The sequence below is a fragment of the Tiliqua scincoides genome, chromosome 3, assembly GCF_035046505.1.
Source record: "Tiliqua scincoides isolate rTilSci1 chromosome 3, rTilSci1.hap2, whole genome shotgun sequence".
NCBI classification, from domain to species: Eukaryota; Metazoa; Chordata; class Lepidosauria; order Squamata; family Scincidae; genus Tiliqua; species Tiliqua scincoides.
This window is the reverse complement of record NC_089823.1, coordinates 228739878-228753535: the sequence shown is the minus strand read 5'-3', so window position 1 is coordinate 228753535 and position 13658 is coordinate 228739878. Positions and strand designations below refer to the sequence as shown.

The window sequence follows — 13658 nt, the reverse complement described above, 5'->3', positions numbered from 1 at the left end:
TGCCTCAGTCTGTTGGCCAAGTGTCTCTTCAAACTGGGAAAGGCCATGCTGCACAGCCTGCCTCCAAGTGGGCCGCTCAGAGGCCAGGGTTCCCCACCTGTTGAGGTCCACTCCTAAGGCCTTCAGATCCCTCTTGCAGATGTCCTTGTATTGCAGCTGTGGTCTACCTGTAGGGCGCTTTCCTTGCACGAGTTCTCCATAGAGGAGATCCTTTGGGATCTGGCCATACATGTATGTATGTATGTATGTATGTATGTATGTATGTGTATACATACATACATACACACACACACACACACAAAATGCATATATATTTCAATATAATGCGACCTCATGGTGCATGGTGACGAATGCTTGATTTGTATTTGATGTAACATCTTGATGTGAAAGGAACCCCCTCCCCCAAAAAAGTTATTTGCTCGAAAGGCTTGGCTAATGCCAGGCAAAGAGAGCAGGACTGGCGCATGTTATGAATGGTTGCACTCGGGGAGCAACCTGGCTGCTGTGTTTCATGTTCGGCTGTCCTCCATGTTTCTAACACTTCTTTCCCACTGACTGAGGTGCCCTCATTTCTCTTACTATTTGAGCAACTTGCATAGCCCTGGCTCCAGGCTGTCTTGATTTTCAAGAGGACGAATCCTGTGACCCCTTCAAGCTGGGGAGCTGTCCCTTCGCAATACATTGTGAATCTGACCATCTGTGCCTCGGGGAGTGCGGCAGGGGACATGAGATTGCTTTTCCACTACTTTCCACATGAGACCAATTTCTAGCCCGCCTTTCAATTAGAGAAGCATGCGGAATGAGAAGGCCGTTTTCTCTTCACCGCAGTCTTTCTGGTGCCCGAGCAAAGATGCTGTGACCTTTGGGGGCTGGAGTCTTCCCAAAGACTTCTTTATTGTAATTTCTCATCAATAATGTGGAAGCAAAACAACACATTCTCATCAGAAGAAAAGCACAAGTGGAACTTGAGCCACAGTCCAAACTCACATGACCAAATGGCAGGGGCGATTGCTCAATGGTTGAAAAGCTGCGTCATGTGCATGTTCTCGCTTAGATCCTGGATGGACCAGTGGTCTAACAGTTTCCCATGGTCCAATCCTTGGCATCTTCAGTAGAACTGGGAAGGATCCCTGCCTGAGAACCTGAGGGAAGATGTTTGACCGCAGGCCCTTCTTGCTCAGTCTTGTGTTGAGAGCTTGCTGGGGTCTCAGGTGGGGAACATTCTCTGCCCTACCTGGAGATGCCTGGTGTTCCACATGCTGGATTCTATCCCCTTGGGTGTAATGCCGACGACTCTAACAGCCCAAACCTATAGGCTTGTAGAGCTGGAGGAACAAGCCTTCCACCAGTGTTACTTGCTTTACCAGTGCTGTAAAAATGCCTCTGGCTGTGTGTGAAGTAGAGTGCTGCTGGGGTGCCAGGCAGAAGGCTGAAGCCTTGTTCATCATTGGATCACTGGCCACCCACTGAGACAGGTAAGATGTTGGAGATGGGGGAGGGGGTGGGGGATAACAGGACAGGGGTAGGGAGGGGCAAAACTGAGTGATGAGGGGTCAGAATGGGAGTGGGGATGCTGCAGGAAGGGATGGATACAGCGGTGATGGCACACACTGGATCTATTCCTTCTGTGGGCACCTCCTTTCTGACCTCAGACTTGGAGGAGACCCATTGTGGAGTCAAAGGGGACCCACTTCAGAGTAGGAGTCTTATGGGAGGAGCAAGGGGATTTGAATTCCTTTCCCTTCTGAAGCCTCCTGATCCACAACCACCTCCACTGGATACAGGACATCTATTTTTGGCTGCACCAGCACGGGGGAAGGAGAGGATTGGGCTCAAAGGCAACTTCATATGCTTCAAAGGCAGTACTACGATTAATTACGCAACCAATTTAAAACTAAGGCATGATTTATTTGTCCATATGATTGGGTGGTGAAGTGTCCAATGACATCCTGCTTTTTACCCCTGGGGAAGGGGAGGGATGGGTCTCACTATTTCTTAATGGCTTTCCCAAAAGAGAAACTAAAAGGGCATTTAGAACTTCTATCGAGTAATTTGAGTAATTTTAAATTACTTGGTTATTATAAACCAAATGAGCATTTCAGGGATTCTAGTTAATTACGCTAATTAAAAGGAGTTATCTTGTCCTTGATTATTTTTGCCAGTGGTGTATTTTAAGCAGCAAAGAGGGAAAAAAATGACAATTTTTCTACCAAGATTTTCACCAAGGCTGGAGCTCTTGATAAGAGCTAATGACCCTTGTCCTGGTCATCCATCTCAGAGGGGCTGTAAACCATCTGAAGATGCAGTTTTACCCTCAGACTAGCCATTTTTTCCCCTCACATATACCTATGGGGTATCCTTTTTAAGCTCTCTAACATCTCAGTAAGAACTCCTTCCTGATATACTTCCACCTTTCTGTAATCCCTAGACATGTGCAAGCTAATAGATGGCTGCAGCATGTGTCTGTACAGCTCAGGAATGAAGACTCTGGGCTAAAGTAGGTGATACGTTAACAACAGCATCATCTTAGACTTGGAAGATCCCGGTTCAAATCCCTGCTCAGTCATGTAGCTTCCTGGGTGACCTTGGGCCCGTCACTCTCACTTAGCCTCACCTACCTGACAGGGTTATTGTGAGGACAAAGGAAGGGAAGGGACCATGTACATCACCCTGAGCTCCTTGGAAGAAGGGTGGCATAAAAATGCGAAATAAAATAAAAACTGCTGACAGCAACTGTTACCCTGCACATGCCCAATCTCATCTGAACTTGGAAGCTAAGCAGGGTCAGGCCTGGTTAGTACTTGGATGGGAGACCGCCTGGGAATACTAGGTGCTGTAGGCTTATACCATAGCCTTTCGAGACTGAAGGTTGCCAACCACCAAAAACTGCTGTCATGGGAGAAGGCAATGATCCAGCCCAAGTCAAATGCACTGAAGTTCAAATTACTTCAGTGGGAGAGATTAACAGCCCAAGCCTATCCATGTTTTCCTGGGAGTAAGCCCCACTGACGACAATGGGATTTACTTCTGAGTAGGCATGTCTAGCATTGGGCTCTAAGATGCTTAACTGATGGGACTCAAGAGTGCTTAACTGGGCCAGACGTTTCGCCAACTCTTCTTTTAGCTATCTTATGTCCACCACAGACCAATTAGTTCCCTTCTTCCCCCAACAATGACCCTAGTTCTGTGCTGCAGCACTTCTGGACCCCACCACTAGGGTAGCTCACCTGTTTAACCTGCAGTGGTCCTCCTTCCTCCCCTCTTCCACCAGCAGCTTCTCTGGGCACTGCAGCAAACCTTGGTTCTCAGTAGCTCTTCAGTGTGGCAGCCACACACCAGTCTCCCGCAGTCTCTGTTTGGTCCATCAATCAGCCCTTCTTTCTTTCCTTCCTTCCACTCTCTTAGCCTCTCCAACCTCCTCCTTTCTACACCCACAATTCTCCCTCCTTCAGGTGCTGCTTTTATCCCTGAGGGCCTTGTTGCATTCAAGTAGCCGCAGCTGTGCCCTGTTGTTAACCCCATGCTCCCCAGGTCTTTCAGATCAGGGGGCCACTGTTGACACTACACTCTATCTCCTCGAGGGATCTTGCGTGTTTCTGCTATACCAGATCATGTACAAACAGTGTGCAACATATATGTTATCCCAGTAATTCTGCAGGGCAGATCACACCCATATTACAGGAGGTAAGAGAGAGGTGAAGCCAAAAACTAGCCACTGGGTCACACTTGACTCAGCAGGCTAATGTACGCTGCACTGGTGTGACCGAAGAGCAGGCACAAGGGAAAGGAATGGGGCTGTCATATTGCAGCAACATCCTAAGTTGATTCAGCCACAGCATGTCAATTTTGTAACTGCTACCACAGCAGTAACTGTTTTGTGTTAGAAAGAAGGACAGCACAGAAGGACAGAATTGCCGGTATTCCTTACGAAAGGATGCTTCTGAAGGTGTGTCAGTGCAAGCCATTCACAAGGCCTCTCAGGTCAGTGTCCTGTAAGCTGTGCAGGTTCTTCTCTTTGAAACTACAAAGTGCTCATCTATACATGCACACACCACAGTTAGTGGCTCTGTAATGTCCATGGCGGGAGGAGGCCCCTGCCCTGGGGTCTGTACTGAGCGCGAGGGGCTTACCCGGTCTAGGCGCGATGGTGAATTAACGCACGGGATACAGGTAGGGCAGCTTTACACAAGCTGTTTAATTGATTCAACCTCTTTACATTCATGGGGGCTCGTTACTTCACAGCCCCCCTCAGTTCAGGCTGACTGGTGTCGTTGTTGTCGGAGCGGCTCAGGCCCCAGGCTTTCCAGTTCTTTGGAGCTTGTAGTCCTGGCCTCCCGGCCCGAGTCCCTCAGCCTTGTGCCAGGGCTCTGGAGAGCACTGCCCCGGCAGTCTGGGGTCAGGCTGGCTGGCCTTGGGAGGGCCCACAGTACCTGTCTGGGAATGCGGGGGGGGGGGGCAGGGAGGTCTCTGCCCAGGCCTCTGCTCTCCAGAGATGCCCATAGCCCCCTTCCTAAGGAGGCCTTTCTCCTTTCCCTTTGGCCTGGGTCACCTTCTCCCACTGGCTTCCCTCTGGCCTTCCACCCCTCCGGAGAGGAGTGACCTCCCTCTTCCCTCTCCAGCTCCTTTATAAGGCTTACCTCAGGTCTGCCTAACCCCACCTTTCTGGCCCATGTGTCTTCCTGCTCCCAGCTGTTCCCTGTCCCTACTCCCGTGTAGGGGTCCTGCACGGCCCCCAGTCCTGATGACACTCAGGGCTTACTCCCGAGTAGGCCTTGTCTGCCGAGGAGTTCCCTGTGCCCAGGGAACTCCTGGCCACCTGGGCTGGGTCCAGGTGACAGGCTCATTTTGTACAATAGCTGACACTGTTAGTTTGGGAAGCACCAGTCACCTGCCGGAAGAGATTGGCCACCGGATCCAACAGCAGAGGGGTCAAAGGGAGCTAAATGCAGTCTCCCACTCCCACTCAGACAGTGCCAACGCTGATCGCACCTCCTGAGAGCGGTGTGCCAGACTCCCACAACAGCATTAGAATGAAGCTGTAGAATAGAATGTGCAGGAAGCTCAGTTCTGGATGCAGAGATTTGGGACTGGGACTGGTAGATCATGTTGGGCACAGCTGCCTTTCATATCCTCGGTGCCCACTTCAGTAGGAGAAGTGTAAGTCCGTCTCGTCACCCCTATTGGTACTGAATCATTAGACTTCACTTTAAGTGCCCTTTAAAAGATTTAGGTAACATTTTTCTTTAAAAACAAAACAACAACCACCATTTTTGATGTTTCTTTTAAAAGCATTCAGAACATTATAAATATACAATGTTTAGCACAAGCCTAGCTATGTCTACTCAGGAGTAAGTCCCATATATTTAAATCCTACCTAAGGACCCAGTCCTATCCAACTGTCCAGCACCGGTGTAGCTGCAATGCAGCCCCAAGGTAAGGGAACAAATGTTCCCATACCTTAAGGGGGCCTCTGTGACTGCTGCCCCACCACAAGATGCAATGCATGACCCATTGGCACAGCTGCACCAGCACTGGGAAATTGGATAGGATTGGACCCTCAGTCTCCATCCTGTTCCACTCCCAGCCTTCCCCATTCCTCCCATCCCCTGCACCAACTTACCAATACCCAGCACCCCCCCCCCCAGTGGCTACTATCATGCAGACAAGGCCACTGACCTCTTCTGCCAATGACCAGGCTGTACTCTATGGCACAGAGTGCAGCCTGGCAGTTGTGATGGGCATAAAGCATATTGTGCCACCAGAATGCACATTACACTGGCACAGAGCCCCCAGTAGGATTAGGCCATAATTTTGTATGTGCAGGGAGAGATGAAGGAGCATTAAAACATTCACTCTTCATCCCCTTGTAATGGAAATGCACAAGATCCCTGGAAGAGATATGATGTGGTGTCAACAATGGTCCCTTGCACTGACAGGCAAGCATAGGGTTAACCCCAGGGCTCTAACTAGCAGTGGGTATGCTGCACAGCTGTGGCCTCTAGAGGCCACCAGGTCATTAAGGGATAAAAGCAGCATGTGAAGAAGGGAGAGTTTGGTGGGTGTAGAAGGAAGAGCTTTGGAGAGATTGAGAGCAGAAGGAAGGCGCTTGAAGGAGAGGTGGGGCATTTGGTGGGCTGTGAGATACAGGAAGCTGGACTAGATGGGCCTACGGCCTGATCCAGTGGGGCTGTTCTTATGTAGATAACTAAACTGTTGGCTTAATGGACTGGCTGATGGACTACTGAACCTGCTGACTGACTGATGGACTAACAGACTAAAGGACAGATGGGTGAATGGACTTCTAAGGATTGCTGGAGACACTGGAGATTGGTGTGTGGCTGCCACTCCCAAGATCTGCTGAGGACCTAGTTGTTGCTGGGGTGGCTGGAGAGGGGAGGAAGGAGGACCTCTGCAGGTTGAACAGGCGAGCTGCCCTTTTGGTGGGGTCCAGCAGTGCAGGATGAGGGCCATTGTTGGGGAACACAGGGGAGCTGATTAGCTTAAAGTGGACATAAGTCTCTAGGCGAAGCTTGGACTGGGAATTTGGCAAAACACCCCTCTACTTGCAACCTCAACTGGTACCATCCAGCAATACTTAAATCATATAAGCATGTGGTTCCCTGGTAAGTTTTGTGGCTCTATGGCCTTGATTCATCTATGCATAGCTTCCCAAAAACTGTAAATGTGAACACAAAGACTTTAAGGGCACAATCCTATCCTGCACTGGAACAGGCAAGTCAAGAGGCTTGCGCTGTATTCAGTGCGGAATAGGGGCCTAAAGTGGCTCAGCCGAAAGTAAGGGGAAACTTTTTCCCCTACCTCTGGGTAAGGCACCCCAGCCCCTATGGGTCTCCTTGGAATTGTGCCACCTCCTGAGGTGGCACAAGTGCAAGGAGAGTGGAATGACTTCAAGCTGCTCCAAACTCCCCGGGAATGGGGGTTGGGATCTGGCATAAGTGCTGGCTTCCAGCCCCGCCTCCTGCTTCCCACCCATCCACCCCCAGGGCTGCCCACTGCCTGCCCTCCCCCCACCCTGGAATGCCTACCTCCCACCTCCTCCCCACCCACCCCAGAGCCTTGCATCAGCCCAGCTGGGCTGATGCATGGCTCAGTGCATCCGTAGGCATGGAAGCTTGTGTCAGCTTCTGCAGGCTGGTGCTCCTCTGTGCACCGGCCTTGCCGACTCCCGAGGAGGTGCAAATCTGCCTTATGGCATGTTTGCAGCCCTCCTGGGCCAGTGCGCCAGTCCAAGGGTGCCTCTAGATTGCACCCTAAGTGTCTAGTCTCCCCTGAGCCAAAATTTATTGTCCCAAACAAATGTTTCATTGCAGAGTCTCCTTTTGCATTGTTGTGTGTTCATCACTAGGCTGAACCAACATGTAGAGAAGTTTACAGGCTAACATATCGATAAAGTTAAACCGTTTATTAAAATAAAGTAAGTGAAAAATTTTCCAGACAATTCCTCAGTGCAATGTCCATTATATTCAGATATTCACAATTCAGTTTAATCTCTAGGAAAAAAAAAAAGTATAATCCACGGAAAAAAACATTAATTTACAATCAAAATTGCTTTTGCTCAAAGTTTCCACATTCCAGGTCTCAGTGTCTTTCTGTAAAAACACTGATGTAACACAACATTTTATAGCTATAGTATGAGAGCATATATGTTATTTCATCGTCAAAAACAATATTGAATGTAGACTTTGCTCATATTAAAGTCAATAGTATTTTCCATTTTGTAAAAAATACAAATTCTGAGATAGTAATTACAATAAAAAAGAAGTTGTGATACTTGGACTCTAAATCCGTATTTTAGGAGGTTATAAAAAACCTTTCATTGCACATTTTCCACTTCATGTGAAATTTATCGGTTCCCGAGATGCACTATATCAAGTCTATGGCTTCTGTGACACGAGGCACCTTTTTTCAACGGTAACATGGGGTGGTCATTTAGTAATGGTGAAATACAACATCTCAGCATTAGTTGGAATAATATTCCCTCAAAATGTGCATAGTTTTAATTTGTGTGACTATCAGATGTGTTTTCGAGCTCCTTGGAACAAGCACAGCCTTGGTCCCTGCATCTACCAGTCTGAGCTCCTCTGAGATGTGTGACTGGTTTCACAACGAGAAATGGTGGGAGTCTTATTTTGAAGCACACAATGGAATGAATGTCTGAACAAGTTTAAGGGGGTTACTATGCGACATCATTGCATAGAGATGGAACCTCAAAAACTACTAGCCCAACCCTGTCCTAGGTCAGCAGATAGCATGCAGTGGTGCAACTGGGCTTCGCTGTAGGCTATGGGCCAGTCAGGGACGATGAGGCAATGCAGAGGTAAAGAAAAGAAAAATTTAACTTCCCTAGTCTGCCATGCTTCAGTCCCCAGTGGGTCTGTTCAGCTCTGTGCCAGCTCCTTGACTGGTGCAAGTCTGAGTGGGCTCAAGAGGGCTAGTTGAAACCTGGAAAGGGGCTATATATCCAATATCCTGGATAAACAGTCTGCCCTTTTAATCTGTGGGGGGATCCCTTCCAGGACCACCAACACATACATGAATCTGCAGATAACACAAATCCACAGTCACTTCTGGTTTGATGAGCAAACTGTAAGTAGCTTTCTGAGGTCTCAGGGAGGCTTGAGTCTGATAAGCAAACCAGAAATCTCTTTCCCCTGGTATCCATGGCATTTGTAATGAGTCAAATCCACAGATGCTATAAATGTGGCTACCGGGGGCACACTATTTCAGGAAGTATATAGCATATATATCCACGCCAAGCCCACCTAATGGCAAGAGGTGGATCAAAGAGCTTGATGGCTCTCATGTGTAGAGAGACTGGCAGGCTGCCTGTGCTGCAACATTACTTTCCCTTTGGTGCTCTGGATTTGATCAGCTTCTGAGTTGGCAGGCACCTCTCTGGGAGGGAAATAGGAGTCAACTTCCTATGGAACATGTACAGATGGGATAGCCACAAACCTGCACCCAAGAAATACTTCACCGTTTTATAGCATGTTAGCCTGTTCAAAGCACTTTATAGATATTATCAATTCGAGCAAGACTCCCTTGAGAGAGGTTAGCATTATTATCTGTATATTGTCACAGGCAGGGGGAATGACACTGAGGCTAAGAGACAATAGCTAGCTTAAGGGCTGCTTGGTGAGTTTCAAACTGAGTTGGTTTCAGAATGTCAGAAGAGCCCTGCTGGGTGAAACCAAAGGCCCATGAAATCTAGCACTCTGCTTCCTACTGTGATCAACTAGATGTCTCCAGGAAATCAACAAGCAGGGCATGAAGGCAATAGAATTCTGCCAGTGTTGGTACCCAACAACCAGTATTCCAAGGCATACTGCCTTTTAACCCGTACAATAGTACTCTTCTATACTAACGTCATGAACAGCCATTGTCCGATGCATCCCTCTCCAATCTGAATCTGGGATCTTCCTGATTCCTATTCTTAGTACTGTAGTGCACCATAAGTGACTTTTTCTAGGACAGCAGATCTGAAAGAGTAATTCAGTGACTAAACTAAGAACACTAATGCCACATATACCCATGGAAAGCACTGATTTGGAGCCTGCCACTTGCCACAGTGCAGAAGCAGAAGCAGCAAATGCTCCGTTCAAAAGGTCCTGATTCTACCCATGCCTACACTGCTACAGATTTCCACAGCATGCAATGGAAAACAGCTTTGAAGAAATATACTTTGAAAAAAAGACCTGGAATGAACTTCTCCAAACCTAAGCATTCTTCCCACCATGCACTGCAAACAGGCAGACAGATTTATGGCAGCTTTAGGATGCTATTACACTAACCCCGTTCTCTTCCCTCCATTTAGTATCTTGCATACCTAGCGCAACTCTATAATAAAGACATAGTAAAGACAGTCACCCTGGCGCATTATATCAAATGCACTTTAGAGTCAGTAAAGAATCTCCTTCCAGAGAGAACTGCCTCAGTACAATACTGCCAGCCTTTCACTTCTGCCTATCAAACAGTATTGTACGTAACAGGGATCAGATAACCGGCAGCACACTGTCTTTTAAAAACCAAGATAAGATTTGGAGCGACGGTCTAACACCATTTAAAAATGTGAACATTGCATTCTTCAAAAGTGCTTTACTGCCAAGTTCTAAAACAGCCCCCTTGACTTCCATAGGGAGTCATACCATTTGCTCCTCCTGCCCCGTAGCACAGGGGTCTCCAAACTTTTTGGCATGAGGGCCGCATTGTGTATCTGACACAGCGTTGAGGGCCAGAAAATAAATAAATAATAAATACATGGAGGACCGATGTGCTGAGAGTTTGATTGAATACAGTAAGTGGGTGGGGGATAGAAGGGGGAGGGGAAGAGAAGGCAAAATTGATTTGCCCAGGAAAAGGGGGGAATGGATTTTGAAAAAGCATCAAGCAACCTATGATGCAAATCAAACCTTTCTTTTGTCTCATTTCTGCTCGGTTTTAAGTTTAAGAAACATTATATTTATACTTATATTCCAGGTCTCTCAGCATCAGTATATATTTCATTTAGATGCTAGAGGTGCTGAATATAATGCAGTGTAGTTGAATAATTTCTTTCCATTACATTGTCTTACATTCAGCACCTGGAAGTGTGTCTTTTGAGTTATTTTAAACCCCGAGGGAACTGGGGAACCCTTTTAGTCTGGGGAAGCTCGGGAGCTGGATAAAATCCTCCCCAAGAGTTAGATTTGGCCCCCTGGTTGGGGTTTGGACACTCCTGCCCTAGTGAATAAGGGAACCAGTTTGTTTTTACACAAATCAAGACTTCTAGCTGGTTCCACACATTTTACACATCTGCTAATCCCTTCCAGTCTAGTGGAACATACAAGGTACTACTACTTGGACCTTCTTGCATTTTTCCTTGAGAGCAAAATTAACACAGTTTAATATTGTACACCAGGCAACAGTGCACTTCGGATGTTGATGCAGTTCTACAGGTAGAACTATGCATACTTGGTTCCTGTACTTAAATATTATGACTTGCACCCTGTGACGTAGCAAGAGGGGGCAGCGCAGTGAGTACTGTAGGTGTCACAACGAGCCATGTAAGCAGAAAGCATACCTTTCCCGTCTTTGGAAAGGTAATTTAAAGCAGAATGCAATGAAACAAACCCCATTTGAATATCTGTATTCTATCAAAAGTTATGGCCAATTAACCAGAAAACAAAAACACAACTGCCTTATGGAACAAAAAGTGTATTTCTTTAACTCAAAACTGACCAATGAGACTGATTGTTCTGAGAGCCAATGAGATGTTGTTATGATACAGCATGGAACCACTAAGGTGTTAATATGAGTCAGCTCTCATTTCCATGTATCATAACACAGCTACTCCTGCTAATTGGTAAAGAGGCACTTTTTCAAGTGGTGTGCCTCTTATATTTAGCAAGGGGAGAACAACTATTCCTCTTCACCCCAACATAGTGTCTCTAACCAATAAGACACACTTTTTATTTATTTACCTAATTAAATTTGATTTGGTCATGGAGTCGGCTACAAAATCTTCTTTGATTCCAGGTAGCATATAGATGTTTTAGCTATGCCTCTGGCTGGGGAGAGGTGGCAGATCAAGTGTGTAGTGAACTGCTGGGGAGAGGAGGCAGGTTGTCCCCCAATTTGCGCTTTTTAAAAAGCCCGAGTGTGATGCGTGATGTCACTTCCAGTTGTGACATCACTTCCGGGGCATCATTTTGAGCTCTGCACCAGGCTACATGTTCATTAGCTATGCCACTGCATGTAAATAGCACCTCCTATTGCTATCGGAGCCATTCTGGGCACTAATAGCAATGTACCTGCATGTTGTTCTCAGAATGGTTCCAACTGCAAGTGGAAGGGGCCACTTACATGGAACATTGTGACACCTGCAGAACTTAATGTGCCACCCCCCCCATGGCTACACAACTGCTTGGATCTAAAGTGTCCCTTCTGAGAGTGCAAGGTACTTACACTTATGCAAGACCCTTGATTTCCACCATTTCCCCCCTCCTAGAATACCTCTTCTATTCTATTCCCATGCCATTCTGGAGGCTCCCCTGTCATTCATGAGCAGCTTTTCAAGAAGCACGGGAAATGTGAAAGCCCCATTGCACAAGAGGAGCTCTATGTAACTCTGGATCCAACCTCATCCTTAGGGGGAAAAAATGTCCACTAAAAGGCTCAAATATGTTCTTTTAGGAAATCGGAAATCAGCTCATTGTAGGATTCAACTTACGTGACCTGTCAATGCAAGCGGAAATCAAGTCAGGTATTTGCAAATGTTACATCACTGTTAAATATTACCCTGCAGATGCCTGATCTCGTCTGATCTCGGAAGCTAAGCAGGGTCAGGCCTGGTTAGTACTTGGATGGGAGACCGCCTGGGAATACCGGGTGCTGTAGGCTCATACCATAGTCTTTCAAGACTGAAGGTTGCCAACCAACCATTCCTCAGATCACAAATAAGCACATCTGCAAATCATGCAACACAGTCCTAAGCATATACAGCCCCCCCGTATCTGTGGATCCTGTAGCTGTGGTTTCACTTATCCACGAATTGGGTCGTTGGGGCCTCCCCACACCCATCCCCTTACCTCTGAAAGATCTTCTGAACCCAGCAGAGGCTCACAGCCTCTACTGGGCACAGAATAATGATTATAATGATTATAGCAAAACAAAACAAAAACTTTAACTTAAGTTCCCCCCCCCTCGAAAAACCAGAAGTGACATTTTTAATGGAATCAAAACCTGGATAGATGTTGGACTCTTTGTAAGACTTATTTGACAATCTACTATAAATCTAGTGACTTATAGTAGAAAAAGGCTTTCATTTCATGTGGACGTTCTCTCTTTCCAACCACTGGGCATTCAAGACTAAAAGAAAAATATAACTAAAACTTATTTACAAATGAAATACACAAATCAATAGCAGCTCATAAAATCAAATAATCAAAACCATTAAATAAAAAGTAGTAAGAGGAAAGTTAAGAAATCAGCTGTGCTCAAAATCTTGCTGGAATGAAAATGTCTTAATGATTCACCTATATAGCCTCTCTAAAGATAGAGTCCTGTAACTGTGGTGCCACTACAAAAGTAGCCGTATCCCATGTACTCTAACCATGTACTTGTAGTAAGCCAGGCTTGCATAACTTGTGATCCTGAAAACTCAATATGTCCCACCAACAATGTATGGCAGCCCATCAAAGGCTCAATAAACCTCCTGCTCTTGTGGACCCGTTAGGGCTGCACTATTGGTAGGTTTTGAAGGGGGCGAAAAACCAGCAGGCTACAATCAAGCATAGTTAATAGACTGGTGTCTTTGACTTGGTTAAACTGGCTTGGTACATTATAAGTTGAGTAGGTCTGTAGTAAGCAGAGGAAAGGCTCATATTAGAGAAGATAACATAAGAACATAAGAAGAGCCCGGCTGGATCAGGCCAAAGGTCCATCTAGTCCAGCTTCCTGTATCTCACAGTGGCCCACCCAGATGCCCCAGGGAGCACAAAAGACAGCAAGATACAACCTGCTTCCTGGTGCCCTCCCCTGCAACTGGCAATCAGAAGCAGCCTGCCTCTAAAACCAAGAGCTGGCATAAACCTACTATGACTTGTAACCCGCTTCCTAACAGGGAAAGTGCTTTCTAACACCTGCCATTGTATGGTTAC

General features: G+C 46.7%; 2 pseudogenes; both read left to right on the top strand.

Annotated features, from left to right (window-relative positions):
- Positions 1–2722: 2722 nt before the first annotated feature.
- Positions 2723–2842, top strand: LOC136647272 (5S ribosomal RNA; annotated as a pseudogene).
- Positions 2843–12278: 9436 nt separating this feature from the next.
- LOC136646140 (5S ribosomal RNA) lies at positions 12279–12399 on the top strand (annotated as a pseudogene).
- Positions 12400–13658: the final 1259 nt, after the last annotated feature.